This window comes from Hypanus sabinus, chromosome 14, assembly GCF_030144855.1.
Source record: "Hypanus sabinus isolate sHypSab1 chromosome 14, sHypSab1.hap1, whole genome shotgun sequence".
NCBI classification, from domain to species: domain Eukaryota; kingdom Metazoa; phylum Chordata; class Chondrichthyes; order Myliobatiformes; family Dasyatidae; genus Hypanus; species Hypanus sabinus.
In genome coordinates, this window is record NC_082719.1 from 44,942,348 (window position 1) to 44,967,879 (window position 25,532).

Here is a 25,532-nt window from a genome sequence, read left to right on the forward strand (position 1 = left end):
GCTGAGCCTGAACAGTAAGAACCGAGGTTCAATCCGTGTAGGACAGAAGATCAAATGTGACTTTAGTGGAAATGCACTCTGGATGATATTGATCAACTACTTGTCTATCTTTCAGTTAAAATTGTCAACAGAAGCTCCACTGGCATAAGTTTGCTGAGAAACTTCCAGAAAGTGGATTAATGCCAAGAAACTGATGTACTTACAGTAGTCTTTTGAAAGAATGTGTGACTAAGTGAAAGGAGTCAGTGGTTGGGTGGGGCTGAAAATGAATATCAACTCCAGGAGTTTCAGTTGGTTAACCTATTTATTGCTTGCAACCAGTTGAACGTGGTATCAGTTCTTTTAATTGAAACAAGTTAAGCAAACAATTCTCAATTTCCTTCCCGGAATTTTGTTATGTGCTCCTCACCTGGTCTGTTCTAAAATACGTTCTGAGACATAACACTGACTGCAGCTAGCTCATCACTTAGGTGTAACAGACTACTCGAATGTGTGGCTGAGCCATGATGTTCTCACCAAATACATATATTCTGCCTATAGTATGTACGTTATATAGTTTTGAATTCTAGAGAAGATTCCATACCTGAAACAGTTCTAATCATTTTTTTTTAAAAAGGCTATAAAATGCAAGCCACTTTGGGGTGAGCAAAATGTGGTGATATAAAGGGATCTGTGGGTTAGTTTGCAGGTACAGATCAGGATGTTGGCCTTTATTGCTTGGTTTGGAGTATAAAGTAGAGGAGTTTAGATGCTGCTCCACAGTACGCTGGTCAGGCAGCACCTACAGCATTGGGTACAGTTTTGCTTTCCTTATTTAAAGACAGGTACACGTGTACTGGAGGCAGTGCAGAGAAGGTTCACTGCTGACTTCTGGAACAAAGGAGTTGATATATAAAGAAATCTTGAGTCAGTTAGGATCACGATCCTTGGAGTTTAGATGTACGAGAGATGATCTTATCAAAACATGCAAGGGGAATTGACAGGGTGGGTGCTGAGGGGATGTTCCTCTCATGGAGGCATCTCATGTTTTGGGGGAAAAAATGCAATAACTTACAGATTTTAAAAAACTTCCTTAAAGGAGACTCTTTTATAAAGTGGGTAATGCACAATATACAATGTGTCATGAACTGTATATATAACCATATAACAATTACAGCATGGAAACAGGCCATCTCGGCCCTTCTAGTCCGTGCCGAATGCTTACTCTCACCTAATCCCAATGACCTGCACTCAGCCCATAACCCTCCGTTCCTTTCCTGTCCATATACCAATCCAATTGTTTTTAAATGACAATATCGAACCTGCCTCTACCACTTTTACTGGAAGCTTGTTCCACACAGTTACCACTCTCTGAGTAAAGAAGTTCCCCCTCGTGTTATCCCTAAACTTTTGCCCCTTAACTCTCAACTCAGGTCCTCTTGTTTGAATCTCCCCTACTCTCAATGGAAAAAACCTATCCACGTCAACTCTATCTATCCCCCTCATAATTTTAAATACCTCTATCAAGTCCCTCCTCAACCTTCTACACTCCAAAGAATAAGGACCTAACTGAATGAAGGGTAATAATGATGGTTAACTGATTGTTGATTTTGAGCACTGGACCTAATATTAAGATTAATATTCAGAGTGGCATTGCAACTGGCCTAGGTTCTTAAACTAAGGAGGTGTAGAGTGCATTCAGGGTGGCTATATGGGAGTTCTGACAAAAAAGTTCTCAATACTTTATTGCCCTGCCCTCACTCCTATTAAAAGTATCAACAAGCCTTTAGCAAGTCTTTCAATTTGATTAAATGTAAGGGTTTGTATGTGTACAGGGGATCAAGCATGATTATTTCATATGTGCGTGTACACACATCAGTTTGAATTGGAACTAGTGAACTTTCCAGTACTCTGGTTGATAATGACTAACTGCAATGGAGATAAAAATGACTTATCACTAACTAGGTTGCATCACAAGAACTGCTCCATAATTCATGTCAAAGTACACTGCTATATAAATAGCAGAGATTTTTTCTGTGTGCAAGGCACAGTGAAATAAAAAAAGCTTGTCTACCAGTTTACTACAACATTAACATTTTATTGCTCTTTTGATAATGTAGAATATTCCAAGGAACAATAATCAAACAATGCATATGGACTTAAAATAGATAACAAGTTCTGTCAGTGGGGTAGATTTTGAGAAAAAAGGGAGATTCAGGAAGGGAACTGCAGACTTTAGAGCTAAGCAACTGAAGGTGCGGCTGCTGAGAAACAGGGAGGGGCACAGATAAGGAACAAGTTTCTGCAGAATGATGCAAGTATTAAAATCAAGATGTTGTCAGAGGAGAGCCACACTAGTTCAGTGAGAATAAAGGGTGATGGCTGAACCATGGGCAGCAGATGAAACCTTCCGAAGTAATACACCATTATCAGTCTCTAAAAACACGCACACTGACTCTTCCAGTGAACTTTCCCAGTCTTACTTGCTGTCAGGCATTAGGAGTTACTCCCAAGTTGTAGTGAAGCTGTCACAGTGCATGTGACTGCAAAGTCAGTACAAAGTTCAGGGAACTACTTCCTTGTTGGGCTATGGTTTATTCCTACCAGCAATGGTAAAAGTGTATTGCTGGCTTGGAACACTGAACTGTGCAATCTGACTATTGTTTGGCCAAGGGGTTGAATAACTTATACCACTCCCCTTTAAATGGGGTGCTTTCCATGTTAAATTAGCTCTGCAGAGTCTTACGTACTTTGTTTGAACTAGTATCCAACAAGGACAAAAAGCTGTCTGAGTTTTACTCTGGAGAAAAGAGAAAATATATTTACACTGTATGTATTACCCTGACAAGAATTGTCAATAATTTTGTGGAATCAAGAGTAAAAGCAGTGCAAATCTTTCCACAGAAAGAGTCCAGCTCACATGTTTGATAATTGCCAGGGTGAGTGGTCAGATTTTATGATAGCCAAAATATACGCAATTTAATTGGCATACATTAACAAGGCACATATTTGGCTGTCACGATTTAAGTTACACCAAGACCTTTAATTTGTTCTCAGTCTTTGTTGTCAGGGCCATTGATGAACTCTAATGTCGAGGTGCCCAGGATTAAGCTGCTCTAATTAGATTGTATATAGAGGTAAAATGGGCATTTTATAGTGGAAGTCAGGGGATTTTAGCTTTAAGCAAAGAAGTGATTGAAAGATGCTGGCTACCAACATTTTCTTTCCATTCATTGGCCAGTGCTCTATAATTTGATTCCACCCCCACAAATCTAAATCAGGTAAACCATCATGTCAGAAAGGAGGAATTAAAATACAGTGTCTCTGATTGTCTCAAAAGGAAAAACTGCTGTAGAGTCAGAGAGGATACTCTTTGTTCCACCTCTCCTGTAATGCAATTGGCTCCTTTGCATTACAGGATAGGTGAGTGCAACTCCAATTTAACTATGGCTGGTTAGTCATTTTGAGGATTTTCCTTGGCTGGAGAATGACAATGACTCAAAACAGAGTGCATGTTTGAAAAGGGATATATGCCAGGTGGAATATGACATTTGAATGCAGAGAGCAAAGGAGGTTAACAAAATCCTGAAATCGGAGAGAGGTTATAAAGTATTTTTAAAAAACTAAGAAAAAAATGAAGAAACAAAGAGTAATTGAATAAAAACCAAAAATGTTGGAAATATCTCGGCAGGATAGGCAATGTGTGTAAAAAGAGACCTGAAAAGACCTGAGAAGTTTCTCTTCCCACAGATGCAGCTGAACCTGCTGATGATTTCCAGCACCTTCTGGTTTTCAATTAATTTCGGTATCTGTAGGCTTTTTGACTTTCAGAGGGGACTTGAGTATTACACTCTACAAAGAACATATAGAGAGGAGGTTTTGCATTTCACTAAATGCAAACTCTTGTTTATTTACAGTTTCCCATTTTGAGATGGAGTTTGTAGTTAAAACAAGATATATTGCTGGCTGCAGATTGCTAGCATTGGAGATCTAAAAATCTAAGCAGGAAGGTAAACATAGTGATGAGGAAATAATGGCATCGACAGTATACAGTAGATGTGCCACAAACACAAAATACGGCAGAAACATTATGCTCCACTTTTGAATATATATTATTCATAAATAAAGTCTTAAAAACAGATTTTGCTAACTAATAACGTTCCAATAAATTAAAGTCTTTTTACTACTATGACAAACTTGTAACATAATCACAGGAGACAATCAGGGGTATAAAATGGCAATTTTCACAAAGATCACTAATATTTTTATAACCGCTTTGACTACATATCTTTTTGTTAAGGTTCCAAGAGTGCCTGTAAACTTTCCATTTAACTCAGATTCTTATCTAGGGTTCCAGGTCTGGCACTGGAATAAAGGATCAGAATAAGGCATTAGATCTACCAGCAGCTGTGGGGCTGGTAGATGTCTTAGTGAAATGATGCTTGCATACCTTTCTCTGGCAAAATAGATATCATGCCTATGAAACCCAGGATACCTACATGCAAAAGTAAGGAAGATAATTTCCCATATATTAATCAACCCATGTTCAAGTAATATTTAAATTTGGACACTGCATAAAATATACCTATGTTACATTTCAGACCCTTTGTACTTGTCGGAAAGAGAAACTACCAAATTCAAAATTACTTACAAATGAAACTTCTTCAACTTGAAATCTACGAACCTCATTAGAAATTTACATAGGGGAACCATATCAGTAGAAAACAAAAACTCTCATTGTACAGTTCATGCTGGAAGAAATTATGGGTTTTTTCCTCTTTTGTTAAACCAACATTACAGATTAATGTTGTGGTTCATTTAATAGCTGAATCATCTTAACATTTTTGCTTAAAATTGGAATAATGACTGTGGAACTGTTAGTTATAGAAACAGTTTATCAGGTGAAAGGTGAAAGCCTTGAATATACTCCAAACGCATTCTTATGCTATCAGTGTGACGCAAATTTTGTTAACTTAAAAGTCACTTCGCATAAAGGTTTTATGTCTCAAGCACTGATTTCTTTGCAAGTAAAATAATTCTTCCCTGTTCCTGTTTGAGAATCATACAACAAATTTCTTGATACTAGTGCAGTTCACATCCAAAATAATTGAAAAACATATTCCATTTGACACAACTTCAAAAACAGAAACTTCAGGTAATCTTATGAAACATTTTGGTTCAACTTTCAGCAGAAAGCATAAAATTAACAGGCCAAAGCAAAGAACTGGTCAAGGACAAATTATTGATTGGCTGTAGGTTTGCCAGCTAAATCCTTGGAAGGCTAGGAAAATGTTTGTAAAACTTTAAATTGAAAAATTAAATTAAATGGATGGAGTTCTTGGTAGACTATTTGCATGACAATGAGACAAGCATTATGGTCCACACGATTTTGTTGATACTAGAACAGCTTTGTGGGTAATCCTATTGCTGTGTGTGAAGGTCACAGAACAAAATCTTCAGTAGCAAAGTTCAAAGAATGTATTGGTTGGGTTGCACTGTGTACCATTGCATTGAAACTGACATTGGTGGTTTCAGCATGACACTTCCTTTCGAGGTGTTGAAAGTTCTTACAGTTTTAGCATGTAGCATGGCTGATAGGATTTTTATAGCAGACTCCCAAAGGGACAAGTCACAATACATGCAATACCTTTGTATCTAATGGAGTTTGTTATGCCTGAATGAATGGATGCTGTAATGATGGTAGTGGACAGGAGGGTGATCCCAGAGTGACGTGCACTGCACATGGGAGGCATGGTTCCTTGTCCAGGAGGCCATGGCAACCTGTTAGGGGTATAGATGGATGCTCCTGGCAGGAAATTGCGAGGGAAGTCTCTGTATGGGCAAGTGCAGTATTTCTGTCCATGCATTTTAGAACACTTTAATCACCTAGACATTGGAGGCGATTGGAAAATTGCAGCAAGATGGGGACTAATACAGGTCCAGAGGTCAGCTGGGGCATTTTGGGCTGAATGGCCTATTTCAAAGGCTCTGCTGTGGTGTGGATCCATTGGTACCAAAAGGCCTTGTATTGGAGGCTGTGTCTATATACATATATCATAGGTTTACTACCAAAACTAAAAAAAATCCTTAAAAGCATCCATAATAGTATCAAAAGTCAACTTTGCACAAGCATCCAGCCACCTTACCTGATGAAGTCTAGTTAAAATCATAGTGGTACTAACAAGATTTAGGATTTTTAAAATGTTCTTCCTTCCTCACTCTAAAATGCAAAATATTTACCATTGCTATATTTGTGTGAATCAACTCTTTGTGAACTTTAAATCAAAACATGGACTGTAGAGGTGACCAGAGTCAAAATGTCAGATCAATGTAAAAGTAAAATTCTCTGTTTATCAGGGGAGATTATTTGGCAGTAACTTCACTGGCAATTTTAGATAATTTTGGGAACAAAGTTCAGGTGGTTTACAATTATTACCTGAACTTTGATCAACAGGTTTGATTATAGATACCATTATATTCCCCTTTGTATTTCTTAAAAACTATTCAGTATGGATGTTTGGAGTTATTATGATATTTGAAAGCAAAAATTTCCATGGCACAGTGGAGAATGGAACTGACTGAATTTTTCTACAAAAACTGATGGGCTCCTGCTGTGCTGTAACAGTTTGGATTTTCTGTTCTGGGATTAAATATCCTAATTTCAGTCATTTTCATCTCCTTCTGCTGGTGGTGGTGTGGGAACAAGGCTCACTGGCTATTTGATGATGTCTAATATCCACAAGAAGCCAATGAACATGTATTCACTGCAAGTAATATTCTGGTTTCCTCCTCCTGGCATTAGTCTTTGCTTCTGCAGACAACCTTCTTCATGATATTACCTCTTATTTATAGCGTCTGTCACCGTACATTTTAAAAATTAATTAACAAAGAAATCCTGCAGACCAGGATGTTCTCAGTGCAGTCTTCTCCTGTGCTAATGTAGCTGTCTGATCAGCCAGGGAAACAGGTTGTTTGTAGTAAATACTGTTGAAACAGGAGGAAAGAAAAATAACAAATTCTGCCTTTTGCTGCTGTGTAATTATTTCTCCCCGGAGAATGCACAAGCTATGAGCTGCAGTACCTCACAGCCAAATGGCCTGCCAGCACTCTGCAGAGACTGAGATCTACTGCACGACTCAGGCAAGACTGTTCCACTGTGAATTGTGGAACGTCAGTTGACTATGAATCTGCGCCTTCAAGTGAGAGCAGCAAAAGTAATGGAAATCAAGAAAATAAGCTGCTTGAACTGGAAGGAGCCTCAGCTACCAAGACAGTCTACATAACACTTGTAATATAACTTTCATAGCCACCAGAGGTATCAGTAAAACATAAATGGCTGAACAATACTGTACCAAACCTGACCGCAAAGTATTCAAATGGAAAAGCCAGTATGAGCTACATTAGGAAAAGTTAGATTGCCATGATCATATCATAGAATATAATACATTTAATTACAAATGTTTAAACATGATTAAGTTCCTTTTTGTGATCTTACTACCTCACTTTCTAAAAAGCTAATTTAAATAATGGCCAATTTTAAATAAATATATATAAAGAAAGCACATATATTGGCAATAAAGTCCAATCTTTACCTTCAGCAAGGTGTACCTTCCTCTCACAACCCAGCACGGCAATGGAATGCCCTTCAGACTCATGGTTGATTGCCTTTAGTTAATATTTCACCAGACACAAAACTCTCATGTCCCACCCTCAGAACAAACAGCTCTACAGAGTGCAAGGTGCACAAACAGAGACACTCCGAGGGGAAAGGGAAAGAAGTGAACATGGCGTTTGCACTGCCAAGCGCAGCACCGTTGATGAGCATTTTGTCAAATATTTATGGGAAATTAAAAACCAAAACATCAGTCTAAAAATATCTGCGTAAATATGCTAACTGACATTGATATAGGTAAGATTTTATTAGTAAATCTCCTTTACAAGATTAAGGACTATACAAGCTTAGAAAAACTGAAAATTGAAGACCATAGCTAATATATACAGTTAGTCAAGCATATGGTGCCATGATTTAGCTCAACCAAGTATACTTCAGTCTTTACAGTGAAATGTTTGCTAAGTATTTCATAAACAGGACACACATTGGAGATTTCCACTTTATTAACTAGATCTTTCCAACCTACTGCATAACATACTAAGAATTTGTTTCTGAAAATTATTTACTCCTCGGCGGGTAAGGTATAAAAGCAATAAACATCTTTCATCATTAAAATTTTACTTGGCTAAAGCAACTGCTGTTTGCAAATTAACCAGAGTAAATGAATCATGATTATTTGACAGGTTTAACAAAGACATGGGAAGGAGTAAAATAAGAAGTGTTTATTAGGTGGTGCAGTTAAAATGGAAGTGAAAATAGTGATTTTCTTGCGAATTGTAATTTTCTTTTAGTTCTCCAAAATTTGTCAACAAGAATGTTTTAAACACTGTACCACAAAAAAAGTAGAGTTACCATCTATTGAAGAAAGCTTTTTTTTATATAGTTAAAAAGTGATGTTCATTCATTCCAAATCAGTTGAATCTCCTTCCTCAGCATTAAAGCAGAATTTAAATGTCATCTCCATAAGATACTAATCCTTTGCACTCTTTTGAGATCTTTTCATTGTAAGGAGTAAATAAGAAGAAAGTCAAAGTACCTTTTCTCATATCCATGGCCTGCAACGCAGTGCCCCCCCAATAATAAAATTATATTAGGTATGTGAAACTCTGCGTTGAAGTAATCACATTCTCTGCTGATGACCATGAAAGTACCACCTCAAAATGCAGTAAATGGAAAGGTCATACCTGGGTAGTGAAAGCATACACTGTTGGAAATCTGTGCAAGCTGGATCATTCTCTTCAAGACTATACAGTGAAACCTTAATCAGTCAGCACTGGTAACTAAATTGCATTGGTACTTGTCTGTTTACCTAAATGTAAAATAAGGGAGGTGCTCTCTTATTAGCCTTCAGCCATCAATCACTGATTACAATCATATGAAGAGACTTTATTATTGACATGTGGAAAGTGATCACGTTTAGAGGTTTGTCGTGTATTTATAAAAAAACCCAAAGAAGCCTGAATCAGCGGTCATGGTTTAACTAAGTCAAGTATAAGCACACTATTTAAACTATGGAGGCTGGGCAGCCCAGGGGAAGGGAGGAGGGAGAGAGTACAAGAAGAATTAAGTCAGAAATTCACTATCAGGTTATATTAGCATACGTCTGAATCATCATGATTACACCAGGCCCTGGGGTGGGAGTTGTCTAAACTAGCACCAATTCACACAAATAGGGGATGAGTCAAAAGAAACATTAAAGAAAGTTGAACACAATACAGCAAATAAGGAAAATGGATAAGAGAGGTAGGAGTTTCTTAAGAGCATTTAAATGTAATAATGAAGTAAATTACATAAAACTCAGTAAATTACATCAAAGTAAATAAGGAAAACAGAATCCGTTTCAGTCAACAAAGAAAGATACAGCTACAATATATTACTTTTGTTTTGCCGAACGGTAAAAATTTTAAATAAATTCCCAGATAGGGTGGTAGAAACAAAAGACTCAAAGCAGAGTTGGATCCTGAAGGCAGTTAAAATGGAAATAAGAAAGAAAAGCAAACATACAGCCCTGCAGAGAAAAAGAAGGGAAGAATTCAAGAATTATCAGCAGAGCTATTACTGATGCTAAAACTAAAGCCCTAAAGATGCAGACCAAAACAGGCTTTGGAGGCGGTGCAGAGGAGGTTTTCCAGGTTGATTCCAGGGATGAGGGTGTTAGATATGAGGAGAGACTGAGTCACCTGGGACTGTACTCACTGAAATTCAGACCTTATAGAAACATATAAAATTATGAAAGGGGTAGATAAGATAGAAGCAGGAAAGTCAACTCTATTGGTAGGTGAGGCTAGAACTAGAGGACATAGCCTCAAGATTTGGGGGAGTAGATTTAGGATGGAGATGAGGAGGAACTGCTTTTCCCAGAGTGGTGAATCTGTGGAATTCTCTGCCCAGTGAAGCAGTGGAGGCTACATCAGTAAATATATTTAAGAGAAGGTTGGAGAGATTTTTGCATAGTGGGGGAATTAAGGGTTATGGGGAAAAGGTAGGTAGGTGGAGATGAGTCCATGATATTGAAAGGCAGAGCAGGCTTGACTGGCCAGATGGCCTACTCCTGCTTCTATTTCTTATGTTATATTTTTATAAAACTTGCTTGTAGAGCATAGCCAGTAAATCACTATATCCTTGTTTCCCAAGAAAAACCAGGAGGAAATAAGTGGGCCATTGCACAATGTTATGAGAGCCAAGGGGAGGAGGGGCATTAACAGAAGTTAGAGAGGTCAATGTTCATGCCATCAGGTTGGAGGCTACCCAGCCAGTATATAAGGTGTTGTTCCTCCAACCTGATGGCATGAACATTGACTTCTTTAACTTCTGTTAATGTCCCTCCTCCCCTTCTTACCCCATCCCTGATATATTTAGTTTTTTTTCCCCCTCCTTTTTTTCTTTCTCTCTCTGCCCATCACTCTGCCTGTTCTCCATCTCCCTCTGGTGCTCCCCTCCCCCTTTCTTTCTCCCTAGGCCTCCCGTCCCATGATCCTTTCCCTTCTCTAGCTCTGTATCCCTTTTGCCAATCACCTTTCCGGCTCTCAGCTTCACCCCACCCCCTCCAGTCTTCTATCATTTCACATTTTCCCCTCCCCCTCCTACTTTCAAATCTCTTACTATCTTTCCTTTCAGTTAGTCCTGACGAAGGGTCTCCGCCCGAAACGTCGACAGCGCTTCTCCCTATAGATGCTGCCTGGCCTGCTGTGTTCCACCAGCATTTTGTGTGTGCTACTCAAAGTAATGGGCCTCGAGCAGTGGATCAAGCAAGGAACGGGAGGACAGAGAATGGACCACCAGGAATCATATTGGTGAAAGTGGACATGCTGCACCAGTGCTGACCAGTAGGGCACTTCCCTCAAAGTAAGAAGACATCATTACATGGAACAAACATGACCTGAAATCATCTGGTCCAATGGAGAAGCTTTATAGTTGTCCTCACCAACAACAGCTCAAGTAAAGACTAGAATTTTAATAACACTTGAGCAGGCCTGATTCCTTCTGGCATAGCTGAGTACCACACAGATTTTTTACTGTGATCTTTTGCTGTGACAATATCAGCCGGCACACACAACAAGCCGGGAGAGCTCAGCAGGCCAGGAAGTATCTATAGAGAAGAGTACAGTCGGCGTTTCAGGCTGAGTCCCTTTGGCTGGACTGGATTTTGGCTGCCTTCAGCCTCCCATTCTATTCTGGTTGATGTCACTGACATTTGTGCACTGCCCTCCATGCAAAGGCACGTCACGCGCACAGAGCATGACGTATGTCAGCTTCATATTTGGCACTTTCTGGACTTACTTTGTGATCAACTTTGTACCTGCATTCAATTGTTTTGTGCATAAAAACACTGCATGGTGTGGAGTGAATTTCTAGGTCTTGGTGTTTCAGAATGTAGTTTCTGAATAAAATGGATCAAACCGTTTCTATTGTATTCCACCTCTTCCCAAAAATTGCCTGGCGTTTATTTTTTGAGTTGAGAGCTGAGCCCAAATGTTCCAACTGTATGTTGGTTACAAGGTATTGCACCTATTTCAGTGCATTTTATAGAATCATTGCATATTACTGGCCATTTTTATTTCATATTTCTTAATCATACAGGAGGCCATATGGCCCATTCAGTTTATGGAGATTTACAGGGCAATCCGATCTCTGCCAATTACCCAACAGTCCTGCCGAAAGGTTTTGGCCTGAAATGTTGACTGTACTTTTTTCCACAGATGCTGCCTGGCCTGCTGAGTTCCTTCAGCATGATGTGCATGTTGCTCGGATTTCCAGCATCTGCAGATTTTCTCTTGACCGCCAATTCGCCGTGTATTTCCCTGTAATCAATTCTCTTTCACATTCCTGTTAACCCTCTGGCCTTCGATTCCCCCATTAGCCATCTGCACTAGGGTTAATATACAGAAGCCTTTCAAACGTAGGAGCAAAACAAAGCACCCAGAGGAAACCCAAGCGAACACCGAGAGAACAAGCAAACTTCACATAGACAGCTCCAGATAGCAGAATGACACTGACCTGGTAGCCTGAGACAGCTACATCTGCAGTACCACTGAAATGGGTTTACAGTCAATAAGATATCTTGCTCCTGACATGGACTGAAACATTTACCTCAAATTTAATCAAATTTGGGAGTCCTGACCATGTAATTTCTGTAATATGATATACCCTATCAACCACTAAACTCCCTAACTCCGTCAACCCCATGTACAATGCATTGGCCAATTACTTTTACTGCAATTAACAAAGTTCCATTATATTACAGATCGATTATCACATGGTGAATCTTTATTTACATTTCAAACAGATCTAATAAATACATCAACCTAAACTCTTAAGCATCTCCCAGTTTACAATGGAAGCTGATAAAAACTCATGATTAGATCACATCCCAAAACAGGCTTGTTAAGTTCAGTGCCAGACTTGCCCCAAGAGTCCCTGAGGCCTAAGAGTTAGCAACCCATTGTCAATTTTTCCTACAGCACAAGGAAATGCAAAAAGATGATTCAGTTGTGGCACCGCAAGCTGGCAGTTAGCCCAGCTGTGAAAGGTTGTCTTGCAAGGCAACAGAAAGTAAAAGAAGATGAAAAACTAGGAATGTAGAAGATAAAAGTAAAATGAACAAGATTGAAAGAAGCGGTGGTGTAAGGGAGTGCTCAAGATTAAGAAAGAGAACATAGGAATTAAATTCGATTTTGCCAATGTTAGAAATCAGGAGTAACGCACACAAAATGCTGGAGGAACGCAGCAGATCAGGCAGCAGGAATGATGAATGGCCTCAACCCAAAACCTTCACTCCTTATTCCTCTCCGTAGATGCTTCCTAGAGTTCCTCCAGCATCTTGTGGGAATTAAACTTGAATTATGTGCGCATGTTTTATCCCCCTTTCCTTTGCTCAGTTTTAAATGAATACATTACAGCTCTCAAAGTGTCCGTAACAAAAACTTTAGCTTGCCAGTCCTGTCCACAAAACACTGCCTGGCTGCGTAGACTTATCCAGCAATGTCTGCTTTATTTTGGATTTCCAATACATGCAGTGGATGATTTCTTGACTTATTAGCTGAACACTACAGCACTAAATGCCCAGAGAAAACTTTAATTTCACAAAAATATAATGCTTAGCAGAGACTTACAGCAAAACATTTTAGCAAATGCCCAGCCTTTTCAAAATGAGAATGGATTCCAAATTCTAACATGGTTGGCAGTCCATCTTTACTATGGCAAACATGCAGATACAAAAGGGTCTTTTAAGAGAATCTTAGATAGGTACATGGAGCACAGAAAAATAGAGGGCTATGCGGTAGGTAAATTCTAGGCAGCTTCAAGAGTAGGTTACTTGGTTGGTACAACAATGTGGGCCGAAGGGTCTGTAAAGTGCTGTAGATTTTCTATGTTCTGTGTACCAGAATCAAGATAATGGTAACTAGATCCAAGTGGTGTCATGTCCATTTACAGTCTGCTGCAGACTCCATAAACCACACTTATGCTTTGAATACAAATCCGGACCCACATCTCCTTTCTAATTTTGAGTTGGCATATTGCTGCAGTTACCAAAAGACATAATTATTTTCAAGAAACACTAGATTCTGGCATGGTTCTGGAGGACTGGAGAACTACAAACATCACTCCACTCTTCAAGAAGAGAGGGAGGTCAAAGAAAGGAAATTATAGCCTGACTTTAGTGATTGGGAAGGTGTTGGAGTTGATTGTGAAGGATGAGGTCTCAGAGTACTTGGAGACACATGATAAAGTGAGAAAAGTCGGCATAGTTTCCTTAAGGAAAAGTTTTGCCTGAGAAATCTGCTGGAATTTGTTGAGGGAATAATAAGCAGGGTAGAAAAGGAGAATCGGATTATGTTGGATATTTAGATTTTCAGAATGCCTTTGACAAGGAGCCACACATGAGGCTGCCAATCAGCCAATCCTCTATCCATGCTAGTATCATTCCTGCAATGACATGGGTTCTTAAGATACTAGCATGGATAGATGATTAGCTGATTGGTAGGAGACGAAGATTGGGAATAAAAGGAGCCTTTTTTGTTTAGTTGCCAATGACTAGTGGTGCTCCACAGCAGTTGGTGTTGGGACCACTTCTTTTTATGTTATAAGGCAATGATTTGGATGACAAAGTTGAAGGCTTTATGGCCAAGTTTGCAGGTAATACGAAGAATGGCAGGAAGTATTGTGTAAGCAGGGAGGCTATAGAAGTACTTAGACAGATTGGGAGAATGGGCAAAGAAGTGGCAGATGGAATATGGTGTAGTTATGCATTTTGGTAGAGGAAATAAAAGCATAGTCTATTTTCTAAACAGGCAGAAAGTTCAAAAATGGTGCAAGGGGACTTGGGAGTTCTTGTGCGGGATTCCCTAAAGGTTAACTTGCAAGCTGAGTCCGTGGTGAGGAAGGTGAATGCAACATCAGCATTCATTTCATGAAGACTAGAATATAAAAGCAAGGATGTAATGCTTAAGGTTTGGTGAGGCCTCAGTTGGAGTATTGTGAGCAGTTTTGGGCCCCTTTTCTAAGAAAGGATGTGCTGACATTAGAGAGGGTTCAAAGGAGGTTCATGATAATAATTCTGAGATTGAAAGTGTTATTGTATGAGGAGTGTCTGATACCCCTAGGCCTGTACTTGCTGGAATTTAGAAGAATGCTGAAAGGCCTGGATAGAGTGGATGTGGAGAGGATGTTTCCTACAGTAGGGGAGTCTAGGATCAGAGGGCACAGCCTCATGATGGAGGGATGTCCACTCAGACCAGAGATGAGGAAGAATTTCTTTAGCCAGAGGGTGGTAAAACTGTGGAATTCATTGCCACAGATGGCTGTGGAGGTCAGGTCACTGGGTGTATTTCAGGTGGAGGCAGACTGGTTTTTGATCAGTCAGGACATGAAAGGTTACAGGGAGAAGGCAGAAGAATGGGGTTGAGAAGTAAAATGAATCAGCCATGATGAAGTGGTGGAGCAGACTCGATGGGCCAAATGGCCCAATTCTGTTCCTATTTCTTGTGGTCTTATAACTCCTCTAGAATGAACTTAAGAAAATCCATGATTCATAATAGCTATATTAGGGAGTTATATGACATTTGGGTACCCTGTTTGTCCATTTAATACATACAGCTCCAATACTATATATGTTCCTGTATTTGACTTGATGAGTTTCAGTTAACTGCAGTGAGTGACTTGGAATTGCAAGACCTAACATGAAGGATTTGCTCATACATCTCAGGCATGGTCCTTTGGATGCATTTACGATAGGGTGAACATTCATTTACATTGCACTCTGCAACTCTAAAGAACAACCATATGCAGCACCATTTTGTTGTATGCAAACCAATCCTGCATCAATAATTCCCTGAGAAACTGTAAACACTTCTGCTGTGAGGCTATAGATCATGAACTTACACACATTAAGACAGATAAGAACTGATAAAGTAGTTTGACGAAATGAACAAAACATGGTACAGGAAAAGGCCAGATTGAAATTTTAGTATCATAAGCCACCTCCACAATGCTACTCCAAATTCTAACTGATTGCAAAGTTACTTGTAAAGACTATAGTCATCAGCCTTCTCGAAGCTACAAGTCGATCAGCTATGATTTTATTAATTGGCAGAATAAGCATGAATACTCTTGCTCCTAAACTCCTAATTCATATTTTGCAAAGTCCAGATGAAAGCTTCAGAATGAATACTAAAATATGAATTGTATTAATATTTTATGATATCCTTTACTTACAACAACCTGGATCTTGTGGGCCCTTGCTGGCAATTCCTAAGAGAACCACCAGTGTTCACCTGCTTTCACAGTAATAAGTTCTGGAAGTCCAGCACTTGTGTCAAATGTAGGAGTCAAGGACTTGCTGAATCTGAAATGCTCCACTACTTGCCCGACATTAATCCAACGGCACAGCCCAGTCTTGCTGGGAATCCCAATCATGATATTGGTGATTGATGCCCAGCTCCTGCACCAGCTCAAAACTCTCAGGATCTGAGGTCCCATTGATATCAATTAAAATTGCTATGCTTTAGATTAGGAGGCAACCTGGAAGATAAGTTATTTTAAATTTATTTTGCCTTAGTTTAATGTTTTAATTGCAAATTTAAAGAGTTTTTAGTTAGTACTACTACTTATTTAAAACACATTCATTTTAATTCACTTAAATCATTTGAGAATGCCTCTGAAGTCTGATACATTTGAAGTTATTAAAAATTAAGAAGTAAAGACAACCAGGAAACCTAGAGGGAGGATGTTGTGTTTAAACAAATGTTGTCGGTATGTTTTAGAGTTGGATCCTTCTGCTTTGTTGCTGGACACCAGTTGTCACTCAGACTGTGCTGCTGGACTCTGGGATACCCCAGCCCAGCAAGATCTGCTGTTTGCAACTAGATTGAGTAGACATAAACATGGAAAACCATGAGTGGTAATTTTGGATGGGGTCCTTGGTTCATTAATACATGGCATTTCTCAGAATTGTTCACATTAGCCCCCTTCTAATTATTAGATCAATTTTTCAATCATTAATTTTGTCTTACTCATCTCCTCACCTGATCTTTTTTCGCAGTGTCAGATTTGAGCAATGATGGCTAGTTACTGAGTTTGCACAGATAAGACTAATCTGGTCTTCACATGATGCTCTCATCATGTGGTTTGATAAGCAAGTGGAACACCCTGGGCTGCTGAGGCAATGTTAAGCACCCTGTTGCAGTTTGGTTTGAGATCTCTAACCATGGACAGAACCTACAACTTCCCTTGTCTAAATATCAAAACAACCTACAGGTGCAGGAAATCTGAAATAAAAAAGAGAAAAATACTGGTCAGGTATCATCTAAGAAAAGAGGAATTGAAATAATGGTTCTGAAGACTAGGAAATTTCTCTTCTTCAGAACTTCCCTTGTCTTCATGTTTCAGTCGCCACTAATTAACGAGTGCATACCCACTCATTTTCAAAACAGTTAATCAATTCTACATTATGTATTTCCAATGGGAATTTAACATGGATACTTACTTCTCAATGAGAAATGAAATGAACCCATCTCTGGTCTAATGTTGCCCTGGTGCCTTACGGTTTTATCAGCACAATAGAACAATTTTTGCACTTACACTATCTCTCTTTTTCATAACTTAAAGTAACTGAATCACTAATACTTAAAAATATTGTTTCCTCAAAGAAAACAAACCCAGATTTGTCAATAACTGTTCCTAATATAGTCTGAAATTCCTGAATTAGTGTTTTGATCTTCTCCTGCCCACTTCCAATTGTTCAATCTCAGTTTTAAGGTGCATTTCTCAAGATATACATGCACTAATATTATGGTCTTGCAAACAGGTTCAGGCAGGGTTAAAATCATCTGGTTTATAATTTTTTGATTTATGATCAGAAGTCCTTGAGATATGCCCTAGTAGCTGAACTGCTCTGTTGACAAAAGTCTTAAAGATATCAGAGGAATTACTTTATAACTATGAATAATTTAGCAGGAAATACGTAGCAGCCACTTTTGTAATTTCTATAAGCTTCTAATATAGAACATAGCAGACATATAGTACTAATAATCAGAGCTTCATGAATACCCATTTACTTGTCAATCTTGTTTAACTGAATTTATACAAGATTTTAAGTTCTCGTCTTGAATGAGTGGCAATTAAGAGTACAACTTGGCTAAAATTTTCTGCACCCTTATGGCTGCTGACAAGATATCTTCTGCATCAGAAGGGTAAAGGTAAGATTGACAACTGCATGGTTCATTTTCTTTGTCAATGGCAGAACATCTCATTTTGGATAAAGATGAAGCAGAAATACTAAACTGGAAAATTTGTGATATGATTATGTTCTCTCTGTAACAAGAAAGTAACAGGTCGGAAAGGGAAAAGAAGTTTCCTTTTCATTGCTATCCACAACGGTCTTGTATATAGCCTCAAAACATAGGGAAAGATTTCAAGGCTTCTCAAAGGAGAGTAATTGGCTAAAATTAACATTAATCACCAAAAATTTAGTCAAAGTACTACATTTTAAGGAGTCCTTCTAAGGAGGAGAAGAAATTCCAGAGGTTATCTCAGTAATGTTAAGATGGCAAGTGAGTTTAGCGACTAGAGAATAAAACATACACGGGGAGGGGTGAATGGACAATGTCAATTAGATTGCAGTTGTTTGGTTATGAATGGCAGAATAGGGAGACCAGTCAATTAGAAAACAAGTCCCTAGAGCAGGAGTGGTGAACCTTATTGAGAGCATGTGTATGAACTGAAGATAATCTTCCAAAAAGAAAATCCCTATTGTAATTTTGAGCAGAGATTATCACCAATTGTTGAATTAGTAACAATAATTATGGCCTTTTACTTAAGGAAATAGGATAAGTCTTGTTGTATATGCAATGTTTTACTATTAATAAAAGTATAGTAGAGAGAGATTGAAATAAATGAAGCATTTTAGCAAACCTGTTCAAAAAATCTTTTAAAAAGACAATTGAAAATGAACATCAGTTCTAAATAGTGTTGTAATTGCACCTGTCACTATCCAAATAACTGATGTGCACAACAGGTCTGTGAGGGAGGGGTTCAAAACATTTCATTCAAAATCATGTGTTCTTGCAATCGTCTAGCTGGTGTAAGAAATTTCCAGCTCTTGGGTTGTAAAATTTGCTGCTTCATTTGGCAGTAAAGATACTCGTAATGTATTTTTTTATTATCATGGATTGGGGTTAAAGAGTTGAGGGGCAGCACTGCGTGCTGAGCATCAACAAAGTTTTTGTGCTACACTCTGGAGCATGCGTGCCATCTGCTCCTGTCTGGAGCTTTCATCGTATTAAGAGGGTTTTAAATGTCAGTAATGAAAGTGAGCTGAGGTAGGAATTAAGGCAGGCAATGTTAAATAAGGAGGATTCTGTGATAGACAGCGTATGAAGATGGAAGCTTGGTTGAACAGTCTATGAAATTGTTTGCTTGAGGTCTCTGCTCCATTCCTGCACAGCAGCTCAACCAGTCCACATCGGCCAGAATCTTATTCTGTCTCAATCCATTTATCTCTCACTTGAAGCAACTTTTTCTTTAACTCCATCCATAGACTTCTTCCAGCTGAAAGATTTCATTGAGGAATCTATATTGGCTCTAGTCAAGCTTCTGCTCCAGCCCCTTATCTTTTCCAGCTTGCCCCTCAGCTGGTTTCATCTAACGCTTGCCAACTTGTACTGCTTCCCTTCTCCCCACCTTCTCATTCTGGCTCCCACCCTCTTTCCAGTCCTGCTAAAGGGCCTTGACCTGAAACACTGATGATTATACTCCTCTCCATACATGCTGCCTGACTTGCTGAGTTCCTCCAGCACTTTATGTGTGTTGCTCTAGCTAAGCTTCATCTGTTATTGGGTACATTGATTCTTATTATAGCCACCTAGAACTTCACCTTCTTGCACTTGTTCTCTTATAAGGACGCCACCCCTTTCTTCTGGTTTCTTTGTCTGTTCCTCATTTGCACCAAGACGTCCTACTTTTTCAGAAAATGTGACTTCCCTACCATTGCCCCCCCTCCCGCCTCTGTGCTTGATGGAGCCCTCACTGACATTTGCCCTATTTCCCTCATTTCAGCTTTCATCCTGCCTCCATCCACTTGCTCCCCCACTCCCACCACTTCCCACTTACAGAACAAAATACCCTTGGTCATTACTTCTCCCCCAACCAGCTTATCATGTGCCACATCATTCTTTCTGCCAGCTACAATGCGATCACACCACCAGAAGCATGTCCCCCTTCTCACCACTTTCTGCAGGACGCACTCTCTATAGGTCTTCCTGGTTCATTCATCCCTTCCCACCCCATCTTTCCCCTTCGCCAGGCACCTATAGCATCTCTCCCTAGACTTTCTCTCTCACCTCCATCCAGGGACCTAAATAGACCTTGCGAGTGAGAGATTCACATGCACCTCCTCTGTTGTATAATACATGTGGTGCACTTGATATGGCCTCTTGTATATTGCTGAGACCAATTTTACCTAGCTAAGTGAATTGCCGAGCACCTGCACTCCATTTGCCATGGTCATCTGGAGCTCTCGACAGTAAACTATTTTAGTTCCCCTTCCTATTTCCACACCAACCTATCCGACCACAGTCTACTCCAATTCCAAGATGAGGCCAAACTCAAACTAGAAGCACCTGGTAGTCTGCAAACTGACAGCATGAACAACAAGTTCTCCAGTTCCAAGCAACCCACTCCCCCTCTGTCTCCTTCTCTTTCCATCTGATTTACCTTAGCCCTCTCCTACACACCCTTCTTTCCAAGCTGCTGTTACCTCCAGCCCTCTCTCTCCCAGTTTCTTTCCCCTCCACCGCGTACTCCATCCGTCCATCAGCCACACACAGCTCCTCCACGCTGTTCCCATCTGCTCCAAACCTTCTTTATTTGCTTCCTCTTCACCTTCCTTTCTTATGTTTTCATCATCTGCTGGTTCAATTACCATCTCCGCAATTCCTTCTGCCATCTGTCTCCATCTGCTCCTCACCTGAAGCCACCCACACTTGCCAGCTCATGCCCCAGCCCTCCCTCTTGCTACCTCCTGTTTATATTTCAATCCAGATGAAGGGTTTCAATCCAAAATGTCAACTCTCATTTCCCTGTACAAATGTTGCCCGACCTGCTGATTTCCTTCTGCAGCTTTCTTTTGTTCCAGATTCCAGACTCTGCAGTCTCACGTGTTTCAGAGCTTACTCTGGGCATATTCGGATTTCTTCCTGGACCTATTTTTTTTCAAAGCATCATTTACTTTTTTAGTGTGTCTTCCTGATCTGGAGATGTGATTAATCTTGCTTCAGATTTCTACCCTTTCTTTACCTGTATGCAATCAAATTCCAAATTTCTATGATTTACTTTCTTTGCCTCTGGACATAGACTTTCATTTATAGCTCCTATAAGCCCCTTCCCCCGGCTCAGGAACACCTAGATTATCATGTTTCCACCTTGCTTCCTGCAAGAATTGCTCCCATTTCATCTGTCTCCATTACATCTGCTTTGACAATGCTGAACGCTTCTGAAATGTTCTTCTCCTTCTTCCTCTGCGATTCATCTCCACTATGGAATGATGGATCTGTTTAATTACTGATGCTATTATCACATCTACAATTAACTATCCACTATTATCAACTTAAGGCATCATGGGTCATTCTATTCCAGTGGTGCAGAGTGTGTTATATTTTAGAAATCAGGAAAGTCAAGATGATAATCTGAAGCAATGTATAGGATCACTCACATGATCACTAAAGCCCCAAACTTTCTGAGTAACCATGGTCACTATCATTTACATTGTGCTCTGATACTGGATTTTTTGTTTAATTTTTAAAAAAAGCCTGATACTCATAAATACAAAATCAGTCCATAGCATTTTTCATATTCACGGTGTCATTCAGTCTACACATTTGTAGTGTTATCAGTTCTATACATTTGCAGTGTTAGCACATTGGTGAGTACAGAGCACCATTGCCACTAATGTACCCTTCTTGGGAGCCTGGCACAAAACAGAGGAGCTGAGCAGGTCAGACAGCATCTATGGAGAGAAGTGGGTCAGAATCGAAACTGATGAAGGGCTACAACCCAAAATGTCAATTGTCCATTTCCTTCCACAGATGCTGCCTAACCTGTGGAGTTCCTCCAGCATTTTGTGTGAATACCAGATAAATGTTTGAAAGACTTCTACCCAGGACTGAACCCCTCATTGTCTAGTAGCAGAGGACCTTAAATTCAGTCCCTCCCACACTGGTTTCACCAAACTTTGCTCCTTGTATTCCTGTGGCCCAGGTGTGCTGGTTGGTAGCATTCACCTTCCCAACATCCAATTGTATTGGAAGACCAACAAGTTTCTGGCAGAACAAACAGTATCTTTCACCAATGTTCCAGCATCATTAGATGTTTGTTTTGGCACAGAGAGCTTTCTGTTATACACTTGTCTTGGGACGAACCATATAAAGGACTTTTGCATCCTGGTCGAGATCTTCTTTGAAAATTCACTTCCCACAAATAGGCAGTTGATTGTCTCGTCCTTATCACCGCTGTCCTGAAGACAGCGTGCATGAGCTGTGAGATTTGACAAGAAGAGCCCCTCTCACTGCTGGCCAAGTGAGGCCTTATGGGACTCGTCATGGAGACCAGCACTGAAGCACCATCTTCCTGCAGTTTCCATGGCGATTATCTACAGAACTTGACATGACAATGGCTGTGAAACAGCTCTGAGAGAGATTCAATTGGTCTAGATGATTTACATTCCTCAAGTTAATTGAGCTAACAAAAGTACTTAACAGATTTCAAGTACAGTCTTTCCTCATATTTTAAAATGTTTAAACTTTTTAGCATTGTCTTAATTGATTGTACTAATTTTGAACAGATTTTTACATTTTTGAGTGTTTGTGAATACCAGACATTCACAGTGTTTCTAAGTTGCTGACATTTTCAATAGCTGTCAGTTCCCACCTCAGTTTGAAGACAGGGCTTAATAATTTTGCATCTCAGAAGTCAGCACTTAGGACTAACCCAACACTGTGAGTATTCTGGTGAGGGGAAGTACTGAATCCCTTATGATCAACCTCTGACTCACAAGAGAAACACCTGTTAGCAAAACACTCTAGACCTTCAAAACCACATACCAATGAAATAACAATGACAGGATCAGGCTTCAGAACAGAAGGATGCACATGAATGAACTGGTCACTTCTAAAAACTAGGTCCAAATCTATCAGAGATGACTGTCTCATTCCTGTGCTTGCTGAATGTCCCCTGTTAACACAGATGTTGGGAAGTTTGTCAAGAAATGTAGAGGAGGCTTGACTCAAATGCAGAACAGCAGATACAACTTAGCAGTGAGGGGTAACTTTAATAACAAACTACAAAATTACAACCCAGGATGAGCCACAAAATAAGCGAGAACAGACACTTAACTGGACAAGGTGACTGAAATCTAGGAGCAACCGCTGAGGCTGGCTGGTTTGATGGACGAACATGGTCTGTGGATGAGAGCTGGGTTTAAATAGACTGCAGGTGATGCATTGGAAATGAGTGGTGGGTGATTCCTGTTAGCTGGGTGGTGACTGGGAGGTGCCTATCTGTGCAGGCCTGACAAGATCTTCCTCACCTTTGCAAACCCACCGACAACTGAGAAATAAGAAAAAAGTTGTCCTTTACCATTCTTCGCAAGGAAAGTACCTTTCAATCTGCAATCTGAATTTTGCCATTTGCAGATTGGGGAGCAGCAAAAAAAATGACATATGTTCCGCTCTTCAATCCTCTGTGGTTTGTCAATTTTGGTTTCCTTTGAGATTCCCAGCACCTTTTTCTACATTTTGCTTAAATTGTTCTTGACTTTGGGGTGCATACCCAAAGATTCTTATTTGAAATGGCGCAGATGGATAAGGTGGTTAAGAAGGTATCTGGGATACTTACCTCTATCCGCTGAAGCTGAATATAAAAGAAGGGAACTCTTGTAAAATCTGCATAAAATTACTGGAGTACTGCTCTAGTTGTTCACCATGTGATAGGATTAAAAATGGTACACAGGAGGTAATACAAAGCTGTGCAGTTCAGGATATTTCAAGCTATTAGGGACCCTTGCTAAGCTGAGACTTCTCTTGGCACATTGAAAACGGCAGGGAGATTTAACTGAGGTGAGTAAAATAATGAAATGTTGAAAGAGGGCAATAGAAAGGACACAGTTTTCTGGCAAAGTGGTTAATAACTAGAAGGCGGAGACATAATTGCTAGCACAATTACCTATACAGGAAAGAGCTGACAACTGTCTCTTCACATAAAGATTAGTCTGAAACTTGGGCTGAGGGTGTGGCAGGCAGAACCTCCATCACATTTAAGACATAGCTGGAAGTGCTATAACCTGCAGGCAAATGGATTGGGTGCTGGGTGTTGGGAGTAACCTAAAATGATTCTCGTTCACTAGTATTCACAGGAAGGGTTAAGTACTTGTCGTCTGTGGCATAATTTTAGGGTTGCCTGCATAACAGGAGAAAGGGAAGAGAAAACGTTGTGACATGGAATGAAATAGTTCTAAAAACTAGGTCCAAATCTATCAGAGATGAAATAACACAAGATGCTGGAATCTCCAGTAAGACACACAAAATGCTGCAGAAACTCCACAGTTCAGGAAGCACCTATTAAAAGGAATAAACAGTCAGTGCTTCGGGACGATGGTCTCAGCCCAAACCACTATCTTTATTCCTTTTCATGGGGGCGGTCTGACCTACTGAGTTCCTCCAGCATTTGTATGAAATAATCATTGGTAGAAGATTAAAGTTTAGAAAAATACTTATTACCAGTGCTGGAGTAGATTGTAAATAGGGCATTCTTCCAGAGTAAATTCTCTGCTAATTTTTGACCAAAGCTGGGAGGAAGTCAGCTCCACTTTGAAAGTTACACAATTTGCATAACATTGGGATGAAGATTTGGTTTCTTTAGGGTGTGCAACTGCTGTGGATTTCTGTCTCTCTGTTACTTGTGGTTCTGCCATTAGTTCTAGTCAGCTGATCTTCAACACTCCTTAGCACTCTTTTTGAGGTTAATTGAAATAGTGGTGGCAGGAATGGGGCAAAGATCATTCCCCACCTGCTTTGCGTGCTGGGTAAACTTACTCCCTAACTACTTCAGTTTGATGTTTCTCACCTTTGCTGAGAAAATTTCTAGCCATTCTGGTTGAGCAAAATAACAACTTGACATTTCAAAAACAGAAAATACAGGCTGTTAAAGGTCAAGGGAGCCCTCAGCAGAAGAAAAAACGGGCAAAGCATTTTGAGGAATTCTGGTGTAGAAACTTTTTTTCTCAATACAGTAGGACGTTTGGTATTTTTTTAAAAAACCTATAGAACTATTAGTAGAGTGAACCATCTAGTACAGTGAGTATGCTCTCCCTTTGACCAGATTTATGGGTGATTCTCTACAACACCAACCATTATTTCCTTGCCCCACCCCTTATCCAGGTCACATAGCCAGACTCTCTTAGTTTGAGAAGATGGGCCTAACCTAAGCTGCTCCCTTGCCTAGGAACTTCCAGGTTTTGCCCCAGTGACAGGAAGGAGTGGTGATATAGCTGCCAGAGGTCCTTCAGTGACTGCACCTTGAAAGTGAATTTGGAGGCTGTGGTGCTCCCTTCTGGGCATAGCTCTTGTTTCAGAAGGCGGCAAAGCTCTGAGTATCATTGGAAGAGCACTCATTCAAGCTAATGGAGAGTATTGCAAAGTACCCCTAACCTGTGGATAGTAGATGGTTAGTAAGCTTCAGGGTTTTGATTGAAAGGTAATTTGCCTCAGACACTCAGGCTCTGGGCTTCTTTCATGCACTGCATTATACATGCGGCAACTTTAGTCATATTTCTGGTCAAAAGGGATATGACCAGACTCTTGTTGTAGATGGATTGCTTTGTATGAAATAAAATTTACTTGCTATTTATTAACTTGTGCTTGAATGTTGACTTTGTTTCCTGATATGAACT

The 25,532-nt window shown here is 39.8% G+C and overlaps 1 protein-coding gene across 9 annotated transcripts in view; it reads right to left on the reverse strand.

Moving 5' to 3' along the window:
* The window catches only part of rbm47 (RNA binding motif protein 47), a 146,037-nt gene that overhangs the window by 67,585 nt on the left and 52,920 nt on the right, over window positions 1–25,532 (reverse strand). For 5 of the 9 annotated variants that reach the window (XM_059989078.1, XM_059989077.1, XM_059989070.1 and 2 more), the window contains exon 1: window positions 7,572–7,623. The exons of 3 other annotated variants lie outside the window; for them this stretch is intronic. The gene's annotated coding sequence lies outside the window, so the exon portion shown is untranslated. Of the gene's footprint in view, window positions 1–7,571; window positions 7,697–25,532 lie in introns of those variants that run through there. One more of the 9 variants, XM_059989071.1, reaches the window with a different exon arrangement.